The following is an 11703-nucleotide window of genomic DNA, read 5'->3' as shown; positions in this document are numbered from 1 at the left end:
CCAACCGCTGCTCAACCCCTCTTTGAAGAAAAGCCAAAATCCTAGCCACCGTAAAGGAGCATGGATGCACCTTCAGTGATTCACACCACGAGATGTACGATTCCACATATGATGATAGGTCTTCCTGGATATAGATTTTCAAGCTTTCAACAGCATAGGAATGAATCACTGAGTCAGAAAGACCCCTGTCCTTCGATACCTGACTTTCAACAGCCACGCCATTAAAGCCAGCAACTGTAAAGCAGGATTGAAGATCGGCACCTGGAGACAGCAGATCTTCCCTGAGAGGAAGTCTCCAAGGAGCATCGGTGACCAACCTTACCAGATATGCGTACCAAAACCGACGAGGTCAATCTGGGGCCACCAGAATGACCGGAATCCTTTCCACCTCTATTCTGCGCAGAAGCCTCGGCAGGAGTTTCAGTGGAGGAAACGCACAGATCAGCCAATACTGACCCAAAGGAGCCACCAGTGCATCTGTGTCAATGGCTAGAGGATCCCGAGACCTGGCTACAAACCTCTGTACCTTCTTGTTGAGTCTGGAGGCTAACAGGTCGACATTGGGTATCCCTCACTAGACACACAGCAGGCGAAACACCTCCGGGTGCAGGGACCATTCCCCCTGATCCAACACCTGAAGACTCAGGTAATCCGCCTGCCAGTTCTCCCCTCCTGGGATATGCACAGCGGAAAAGACTGGAACAGAATTTTCTGCCCATTTCAGGATCAGGTCAAGACACTCTTGGTGCCCCCTTGATGATTGACGTAAGCCACGGCCATGGCATTGTCCAATTGAATCCCGACCTGGACAACCCTGTAAATGATTTGTCTAGTGACTGAGGCAAAGCGTTATTGCTCTTAGTTCCAGAATATGGATTGGTAGTCTAGACTCCTCCACGGTCCAGGATTCCTGGACACACAGCTTCCCAAGCACTCCTCCCCAGCTGGATAGGCTGGCATCCGTGGTTACCACGATCTAAAACAATGGGAGAAAGGACTTGCCCTGGCGTAGGGTCAATGAGCGAAGCCACTCTTGAAAAGCACTCTTTGTGCTGTGACTCAACCGAATCAGTGTCCAAGGATTTAGGATCTTTGTTCCACTTGACAAGAATTTCCCTTTAAAGGGAATCCCCCGTAAAGGGAAGCCTGATCTGCAGACCAGTTTTTTAGCCACACCATGCATCTAATAGCTACCTCCACTGCGGATACTCTGGCTGCATCTAGCGACGCATCACATATAAATAGTAGGGCTTGGACTATTTGGTCTGTAGGTCTGCCAGGCCCATAGGGAGCTATTCTGTTTCTAGGTCACTTTTTAGTAACTTTGCCCATTTTGTTATGGTCTGGGACACCAGAGTGATCACGAAGATAGGTTTAAGCATTGAGCCCGCTAATACATGTAAGTGGCGGGACAGAGACTCAATCCTTTTATACACAGGGTCTGTAAAGACCAGGGACTTCTCCACCAGGACCACAGTAGATTTGTTCAGTCTGGAGACCAGATTGTCCACCTTCGGTGGAACAGTCCATTTTGTGGATACCGCGTCCGCGAATGGATAGTGCCTCTTAAAACGCTTCAGCACCACTAACACCTGTTTGAGGCTCCCACATTGGTGAGACAATTTTGTCAAAAAGTTTAGGACAAGGGAAAACCTTGCCCGACTTCTGGGATTTGCGAGTGCCAAATGACACCTGCGTCCCCGACGCTGCAGAATCATCCGCCATTTTTAAAATTTCCCGCACTGACACTATAAAAGTGCCTCCACCAGTGTGCTTTCCCGCATGGCTGCAGACGAGGATATGTCCTCCTCGCCATCGATGATGCAGAACCCTCAGGGTGACCTGCATCCGCGGCGGCCAGATCTACCTCAGAATCTGAGGATACAGTGATAGGGGAGGGCATAGGGCGCTTTTTACTAGTGGCATTTTTTTAAAACCAAATCCACTTTTGACACCAGGTTTACCAAATCTGCCGTTAGGCAGACAGGAGTTGCGAACCGAGGTAACCACAACCGCAAGGAGGGGATCTGTAGATAAATTTGTTCCTGGGACTCCATATGAACCCTGAACTAGCACAGTGTCCCTTTAAGAAAACTGCGGATAAAATGACCCACTCTGCTGCACCAGCGGTACTACAAGTCCCAGCCACTAGCACTGCAGATAGCAGGGTGAGAGAGAGAGACCTACAGGGACCCCAATAGACATACCACCATTCGATATGGAGGAGAACAGGATCGGTCTGCTGTGCAGAAAAAATGATCATCACAGGAAGATTGAGTACCTGGGTCATCACTAGAGTAAAGGCCTAGCTGCTCCCTGCTGTCCAGCGTTAGCGGACTCCCAAGACTATGGCTGCCCAATGCATTCCTATGGGGAAACAACAAAAACATGGCTGTCCATGTATTTCAATGGGAACTTCTGCAAAATGAGACTGAATGATTCTAGCGTAAAATGGCGGCCCCCCAGGGGCGCCATGCGGTCCCCAGGACCCCCTAAGAAGTCCAAACAATTACGCTGCATCAGCGTGTCAACCCCCCCCTCCCCCCAAGGACCCCCGTCGCTGACTGAGGTAGGAACCTCTATAATGGTGGGGAGGGAGGCCTTGGGGGGCCTGGTACCCAGAGGCCAGAGGGAATAAGGGGTAACAGAGGGTCCGACCTTCTCAGGGAGGGGCCCACGTCTGCCCTGAGACCGCCAGAGCTATGGGAGGACATTACTCACCATACCAACGACATTGGATGGGTGCCACTTCAAAAAGACTACCTCACCACTCGGGATGGGGGTGCCGACGGCCAAGGAGTACGCTGCGACTCAGACAGAGCCAGGTTGTGTGCGTCCCGGCGAGGTGTTTTACTAGTGGACCAGCCCCCCATCCATTGGAGCTCCGTCATAGTAAGGCCTGCTCTGGGCTATAACCTGCACATGTTTGCTGGCCAGGCTGGGAGACCTTAAGGATCTAGGATATCCAGTCCGAAACCCAGTCCGGCTGTTAAATTGCAGTTCTCTCAGGAACATAACCAGCTAAAAAAAATTAATTTTATTTTTAACAAAGGTTCACTTTAAAATAAAAAAGACAAGCTAAGACAGAAATCCCAGCCGGGTCCTACTCCTAAATTAGGGAGTAACAAACTGAATCGTATAGCAGAGTGAGTGGGTGTATGCCTGCAGGGACTGCCCCATAGGCGTGGTAAAGATTTTTCCTGCCTAGTGTCCTACTCCTGTAGGGGGCAGCATAACCCAATGGTCAAGAAGAATATGGAGCTGCGTCTGTCAATGAACGATAGAGAAATCTATTTTTCTGAGTTTGCCAGATACAGCGCTCCATAAATCATAACAACAGGGTTATATCACCTACTGCAGGAGTAGTACTAGGCAGAACAAATAAACCTAGCTACGCCGTTTGGCTGTCCTCAGCTGGTATATAACCCCCACTCTGCTATAGGTTTTCAGTTTAATGGCAAGCAGTATTAGAAGTATCAAAAGCTCCTGAAAGGAGCCCACCCCTTCTTAATGACACCCTTTAGACCTTAAAAACCCCTGTTTTTAACGCATACTGTTGGACACCAAGAAATGTATGCTTTCCAAATACGATAGTATATCTTGCTAGAAGAGGACTTCCTCACCTTCACCATAGTAGGGATCACTGATCCAGACAAACCTCTATCCTTCAGTACCTGGCTCTCAATAGCTAAGCCATTTAAACCAGCAACTGTAAAGCAGGATGGTAGATCAGCCCTTGGAACAACTGGTCCTCTCTAAGAGGTAGCCCCCAAGGGACGTTTATGGCCCCCAGAATGATTGGAAGACCGTCCCCCTTGATTCTTTGCAGGAACCGCGGCTTGAGCCAAAGATGCTGCTGGCCTTACAGTGCCCCTAGGACATCTTCCAGAGGAACCCGTGATTTCGCCACAGACCTCGGTATCCTCCTGTGGAGCCAAACCTGCTGAAGGAGCTGCATACAGACCCAGAACCTGTATGCAAGTCGGGAGAGAAAACAGTCTGTGTGACAGCAGCCAGCGAATCACAGCCTGTGGTTCACAAAATTTGTCCAAAGGAAGGGCCACCCTGGTAAGAAATATAACCAGACCTAGGTAATTTAATTTCCTGGACAGGGATAGGGCGAACCTTAGGTAATTCGGACCTCACCTGAACCTTTGCAGGAATTCTATCTGCACAAGGAGACTCAGGACCTAGAACCATGGAAACTGACAAACTCTGCCCCCTATTTTGGTACCCAAGAAGAGGATAATTTCTTGGAACTCCTTGACGCTCAAGAAGGAGGTCCACGAGGCCGGAAACCAGCGAAGATGCCACCCCCAGTCATGGGTAAGGGCAGATCTTGATCTTCATGCTGAAGGGGTCTTGTCTGCAGGTCTGGAGAAACCAGATCTAGGCTTACCAGACCAAGGAACCTTCCGGGGAAGACTTTAAAGATCTATTTCTCTTGTCTGCAGCCCCGGGAGCACAAAAACTGAATTTTTGTAAGAACTTACCGTAAAATTCCTTTCTCTGAGTCCACTGACAGTCGCCGCCCACTCATACAGTCTTCACTTATAGGATGTCCCAAAGCAGTGTAGACATGAGGGGTGGGAAGCGCAACCGTCACAAATGCAACGCAGCACCCAGGTCAGAGAAAGGAACCTTATCTGAACCAGAAAGGTAAAAACGCTGGGTAACAGAAAAGCTCAACTGGAGCAAACAAACCCAGGAAAGCAAATCAACAAAGGGGAACAAACCCCAACAGACGGGGACAGGCTAACGCCATGTCCCCTTCAAGGCACTGCCGCGTACAGAACTTTGCGGCCAAAGGAGGCATCTGTAGATGCCAAAACATCAAGTTTGTAAAATTTGGAAAAAGTGTGCACGGGCGACCAAGTCGCTGCCTTGCACACCTGGGCCACCGATGCATGATGTCGGAAGGCCCATGACGCACTCACCGCTCTGGTAGAGTATGCCTTGACAGGGAAGGGTGGCACCCATTCCCTAATTGAATAGGCCTGTACTATCGTCTGTCTGATCCATTTCAAAATGGTTGCCGCAGACGCAGCCATACCCTTCCGAGGGCCCTCGGGAAGGAAAAAAAGAGAATCCAACTTTCTGAAGGATTCAGTAGATGACAGGTACACCCTGATCGCCCGGACCACATCCAAGGAATGCAAGGCAAACTCCTTAGGATGTTTAGGATTCGCACACAGCGAAGGCAAGACAATGTCCTCGTTAAGATGAAAATCAGATACCACCTTAGGAAGGAAACATTGGTGAGGTCGCAAGACCACCTTATCCCTATGAACAACCAGGTAAGGGGAGCGGCAGGACAGGGCCGCCAACTCCGACACTCTGCGGGCAGATGTGATCGCCACCAGAAAGGCAACCTTCTGTGACAGCACAGGCAGAGGAATCTCCCTGATGTTCTCAAAAGGAGGACGTTGCAAAACAGACAGAACCAAATTCAGATCCCGAGGTAAAGGCGCTCTCCTAGGGGGAGCCAGATGACACACCCCTTGAATAAAGGTGCGTATCAAAGAGTTTGACGTCAAAGGGCGCTGGAAAAGGATTGCCAGCGCAGACAACTGACCCTTAAGAGTGGTCAGCGCAAGACGCTGGTCCACACCGGATTGCAGGAAGGCTAACACCCTCGCCACCGAAATGGAGAGAGGATGGAAACCCTGCGATTCACACCAGGCAAAATAAGCCTTCCAAGTACGGTAATAGATCTTACCGGACGAGGCCTTCCTAGCCTTGAGTAGGGTAGGAATGGCCGCCGACGAGAGACCCTGATCTCTCAGGACCTGGCTTTCAACAGCCACGCCGTTAAAGCCAGCGACTGTAAAGCAGGATGGAAGATCGGCCCCTGAGACAGCAGATCGTCTCGTAATGGGAGCCGCCAGGGAGGCTCGACGACCAGTTGCATGATGTCCGCATACCAAGACCAGCGCGGCCAGTCCGGGGCCACCAGAATCACCAACTTCGGTTCCGAGACCAACCTTCGAAGGAACCTGGACAACAACTGAATCGGGGGGGAAGGCATAAATCAGTCGATACCGATTCCAGGGCACCACCAGCGCATCCGAGGCGTCTGCCAGAACCTTCCCACCTTGTTGTTTAGACTAGACCCTACGCGAACAGATCCACATCCGGGGATCCCCAACGCGCGCACAGCATCTGAAACACCTCCGGGTGTAAGGACCATTCTCCCTGGTCCAGGGTCTGGCGGGTCAGATAATCGGCCTGCCAGTTCTCCACACCTGGAATGTGAACTGCTGAAATCTGCGTCCCGGCCCAAGACAGAATTTTGGTCACTTCCTGGGCTGCCCGGGCACTCCTGGTGCCCCCTTGGTGATGGATGTAAGCAGCCGCAGTTGCGTTGTCTGTCTGCACACGCACAGGGCGGCCCCGAAGATGATCCGACCAACGGAGCAAGCATAGTCTGATCGCTCGCAGTTCCAAGATATTTATCGGCAGGAAGGACTCCTCCTCCGACCAATTGCCCTGGGCAGACAGAGTGCCCAGAACGCCACACCAGGCTGGCGTCCGTGGTGATCACTGTCCACAACGGCCGGAAGGATTTTCCCTCCGTCAGAGCCGGAGACTGGAGCCACCACAGAAGATCCTCTCTGACTTGGTGACTCAAAGATATCCTCCTTTCCAAGGAATGAGGATGCCTGTCCCACCTGGCCAGGATCTTCGCTTGGAGAGATCGTGTGTGGAACTGTGCAAATGGTATCGCCTCGGAGGCTGACACCATCAAACCCAGGGACCTCAAGCAGGTCCAGAACGATAAGAAATCATTGTCCCTAAGGGACCTGACCTCGTTCTGCAGAGTCCGGAGTTTGTCCTCTGGCAGAAAAACTTTTGCATGGGCGGAGTCCAGGACCATCCCTAAGTAAGAAAGACGAACAGAAGGGGACAATGTCGACTTCGGAAAGTTGATGGTCCACCCAAACTCCTGGAGCGTCTGAACCGCGGTTGACAGATCCCGTAACAAGAGTTGGACTGGAACTCGATCTTAACAGGAGATTGTCCAGATATCCCAGGATCCCAATCCCCTGCGCCCGCAACAGGGCCAGAACCGGAGCCAACACTTTGGTAAACACCCTTGGAGCCGAAGTGAGACCGAAGGGTAACGCCACAAACTGATAGTGTTCCTCCTCCTCAATTGCGAACGGAGGTACCTCTGATGACCCTCGAATATGGGGATGTGTAGATATGCATCCTTGAGTTCGATTTAAGCCAGGAGATCTCCCGGGCTCAGGGAGGCTACCACCGAACGAAGGGGTTCAGAGATTTCAAGTCCAGAACCGGACGCACCTTGCCCTCCTTTCTGGGCACTGTGAACAGATTCGAGTAAAACCCCCAAAATCTGTCCCGATGAGGCACCGGGACGATCATCCCCTGGGCGATGAGATCCTGAACCGCCCGTTGAAGATCTTGTAAACGATCTGGGGTCAAATGAAGATTTGAGGGAAAGAACCTGTCCGCTGGACGCAATAGGAATTTGACCTTGTACCCTGATCGAATGAGTTCCTGAACCCACCTGTCCTGAATCCGGGACATCCAAGGTTCGGGAAAACCGCACAGACGTCCCCCCCACCCCTGAAACGGGTGAGGGCGCCCCTTCAGGCCGAGGCGGACTGGGCTGCTGTGCCAGCAGGGGCGGCTTTTAAATTGCCCGCCCAAGGCTTCTTCTGGCCACCCGCGCTCTTGAAGGATTTGCCCTGGTCCTGTGCCTTGAAGGCACAAAAGGACCCCTGATTAGGTTTAAAGGAAGGGCCCCGCTTACCGCGGAAAAAAAAATTACCCTTGGGTGCTTGAGGCAGCAGAGTGCTTTTGCCCCCAGTGACCCCCCCTTAACCAACTCGTCCAGGGAGTCCCCAAAAAGGCGATTCCCTGCATAAGGGATGTCAGACATAGTCTTCCTGGAAGTCTGGTCAGCCGACCAGCTCTTTAGCCATACCATACGACGGATTATCACTGCGACAGCAGATAGTCGTGAGACTAAAGGGGCCTCATCCAAGGCCGCGTCACACAGGTATAGAACAGCCTGAATAATTTGGTCCACCATCTCCAAAGTAGCTGGAGGGGTGCAATCAGCCACAAGGGTGCGTCTGAGCACCTTGGCCCACTCTACCACAGCCTGAGAGACCATTACAGAGGCGAAAACAGGTCTCATCAAAGAACCCGCCACCATATAGGAGTGGCAAGTAAGAGATTCCACCCGTCTATCCGTAGGGTCCCTAAACACCGGAGAATCTTCCGTGGGCATTAGAGTGGCCTTGTTCAACCTGGACACCGTGTGATCCACCTTAGGGGCCACGGTCCAGCACGAATCCATTGGAGAAGCAAAGGGATAACGGTACTGAAACTGCTTTGGTACCACAAAATTGCGCTTCAAATTGCGCCATTGTTCGTTCACCGTTTCATGAAACTCAGCGGGACAGGGAAACACCTGTGCCGTTTTCTGGGTTCTGCAGGTCCCAAAAGAAGACCGCTTCTCTCTATGTAGTGTATCCTTAAGAGAACTAATAAGCGCAGACATAGCCGCGCATTCTCTGGCCGTCCCAGGGCGGGAGTCGTCCCCCCTCCTCATCCTCCGCCTCCCCTTCCGACTGAGAGGACTGAGACCCCTCAGGGGGTACACTGTCCATGGCAACCATATCTAGCTCTGAATCAGAAGAATGAGAAAGCCTGGGCCTTTTCTTAGAAGCCCGCTCAGACATCAACAGATCCACTTTAGACGCTAAAGTCGCAAGTGCAGCAGTAAGGGAGCCCATCGCAGAAGATTCAGGCGTACCTGAACCCTCCACCAGGGCTGGGGGGAATTTGCTGTCCTGGGACTCCATAAAAATGTTTTGCCGCTGGCCCTTTAAATCCACGATAGTGGCGAATCCCACCTCAATGAGGACTACCCTGAGGTACCAAACAGTGAGGAATATAACAGCAAAGGTAATATCCCCTGAAAAACAGCAGAAAAAGCCCCCCAGAAGTGTAGCTGTGCAATACCACGCTTGCAGCTCGATGCCTGTAGAAAGGAAATTATGTCACACCGCTAGAGGCCAAAATAGGATTTGAGCCAAGGAAAAATGGTTGCCCACACTAAAGATGGCGCCCGAAAGGGCGCAAATACACTACAGGGAAAATGGCTGCTGAATGCCCATACTGAAGCCAAAACAGCCTGCCCACACCCAAAATGGCGGCCCCGCGATTTTTGCACCGCAGCGGCCCCCACAAGCATGCCTGCACCCCCAAAAGTACACAAAACATTACCGAGGGGTTCAGGGACCCCCACAACCCCCCCACAGTGCGGCCTGACCGCAATAGCGCCCCCGCAGGGACCGGGAGGGACACGCGGGGCCCAGACATAAAGACATGATGGGGATAACACAGACTCCAAGCAGACTGCCATCCCCTTGACAGAGGCCCCACATACACCCCGGACATACAATGTCACAAACAGAGGGGGTAGCATGGTATTTACCGATCCAGCGAAGGCATGGGTACCTCTCTGCGACGGGAAGCCTCCCACCCCTGGCGGTGGGGGTGTTGTCAGCCAAATTGGATGCTAGCAACACATGGCGTACAGTAGTTGAGACATCCTAGCGAAGTGGCCACTTCGCGGGCTTCGTCCCTGAGGACAGGGACAGGTCGTTTGCGAGGCCAGGGCGTACGCGTAGCCTGCTAAACGCTCGATGGCGGGCTGGGATTCCGTAAGACTCTAGTACAACCAGTCCGATTCCCAGCTCTGCACATGCTGTAGTCTTCCGAAGTCTGACTAACTAAGCGCAGGAACAAATAAAAAGCTATTAGTGTAAAGAAAAAACACTTAACAGAAAATAAAAATCAAGAAAACAGAAAAGGTTGAGACTGTAGCCCCAGCTAAGGGAAGCCTGCCTACTCCTGAACTAGGCAAAAGACAAACTGGGAATGCTGCTAGCAGGGGGGGTATTGGACCCGTGGGACAGCCCCCTATAGGTGTGTCTATGCAAATTATTTTGTGTTTTAACAAATCTTGTGCCTAGCTTGCTCCTGTGGATAAGAGGTCAATACCCATAAGTGAAGACTGTATGAGTGGGCGGCGACCGTCAGAGGACGTAAGAGAAATCATTTTTTATGAGCGGAGGAGGGCGCCCACGATTGCGACAAGGCACCTTCCCTTTCCTAGACTGTGACCCCCCGTAAGACCCTTAATGAGTTCATCCAGAGTAGCCCCAAACAGGCAATCGAATTGAAAGGGCAGATCAATGAGAGCTTTCGTAGAGGCTTAGTCTACAGATCACTTCTTAAGCCACAGCATGTGCCTATTTACCACCGCTGAAATGGAGAGCTTGGACAGTATTGGAGCCGCATCCAAAGATGCATCACATAAGAAACTGCAGCCCCTGGTCAATACCCAGACCCTGACACAAAAGCTTGGCCCATTCAGTTAGGGTCTGAGACACAAGGGCTGAGACCAAGACTGGTCGCAATGCCAAACCAGCCATAGTAAACATGCTGCGCACCACAGTCTCGGCTTTCCTGTCAGCCGGGTCTTTAAAGGATGGGGATTCCGCTACTGGGATCATGGTTGCTTTTGTTCAACCTGGAAACAGGAGAGTCCACCACTGGTGGACTAGTCCACTTTTTTAAAAGTGATTCCTCAAAGGGGTAACATACTGAAAAATGTTTGGGACCACAAAGGGTTGCTTTGGTTGCCCCCACTCTTTCTAGATAAATCTGTCAAAATAAGGAAGATAAGGAAACCTTAGCCGTACGATTTGTGTGTACCAAAAAAGGGACAGCCACATCCTCCATGTTTAAAGTCTCGCACACCGCAGTAATAAGTGTGTTCACCAGCGACTTCTCATTTACTGCTGCGAACACGGAGAAGTCATCCTCACTATCGATATGTGCATGATATCAAGTCCCTTTGGATGGGCAATGTCCATGGCGGCGCCAGGCACAGAATCGGATGAGACAGACTGAGCAAGAGAAGTCGGGGGAACTTCCTCCTGGGCCTTTTCTCACACGCCACTTCCACCCAGGATACCAAGGACTGTAGGACCACAGTCAGCGCAATATTGGGGGGCTAAGGAGGGACCTGCCACCTCCATGAAGGGTCAGTGAGAGAGATGGGACCATGAGGCTCCATCAAGATAAAGGAGACCCTGCAGCACAAAAACATTTTTTTGGCACCACTATGGACCCCCACTTTCAGGGCACCTATTAGAGAGAGAATAGGGACCCCCAAGGAGCGCCGAATATTCAGACCCAGCAAATACCAGCAGGGTCCATCCATATAATAAGAGAAAGAGGAGGGGCCCTGGCATCACCACGCAGCTCCGGCCATCTCCAGCGTCACGCTGGACTAAGGGAAAATGGCCGCTCTGACATCACAGACTACACAAACATGGCCACCGGCCAGAGACCAAGCCAAACCATGGGAAGATGGCCACCATGATGTCACGGACTTCCTAAACATAGCCGCAGACTGCACCGAACGCTCAGTACAGGCTGTGAGGATCCTCCCTGTGCCCTCTGGATTGGGAACCCCCCCCCCAAGGTACTGTACTCTACACCGCACACAGGAATAGTTACATCTAGGGAACTCTGCTGCGCCCTCTGCAATGTACTTGGCATGACATATACCCAGGGGTCTCTGCTGTGCCCTTGGCACAGGGACCCCAACCAGACTCAAGGTACTGCACATCATACTGCTTAGGGCAGGAC

The sequence above is a fragment of the Pelophylax lessonae genome, assembly GCF_965119305.1.
Source record: "Pelophylax lessonae genome assembly, chromosome: 8".
NCBI classification, from domain to species: Eukaryota; Metazoa; Chordata; class Amphibia; order Anura; family Ranidae; genus Pelophylax; species Pelophylax lessonae.
The sequence above is the reverse complement of the archived record's forward strand: the minus strand, read 5'-3'. Positions refer to the sequence as shown.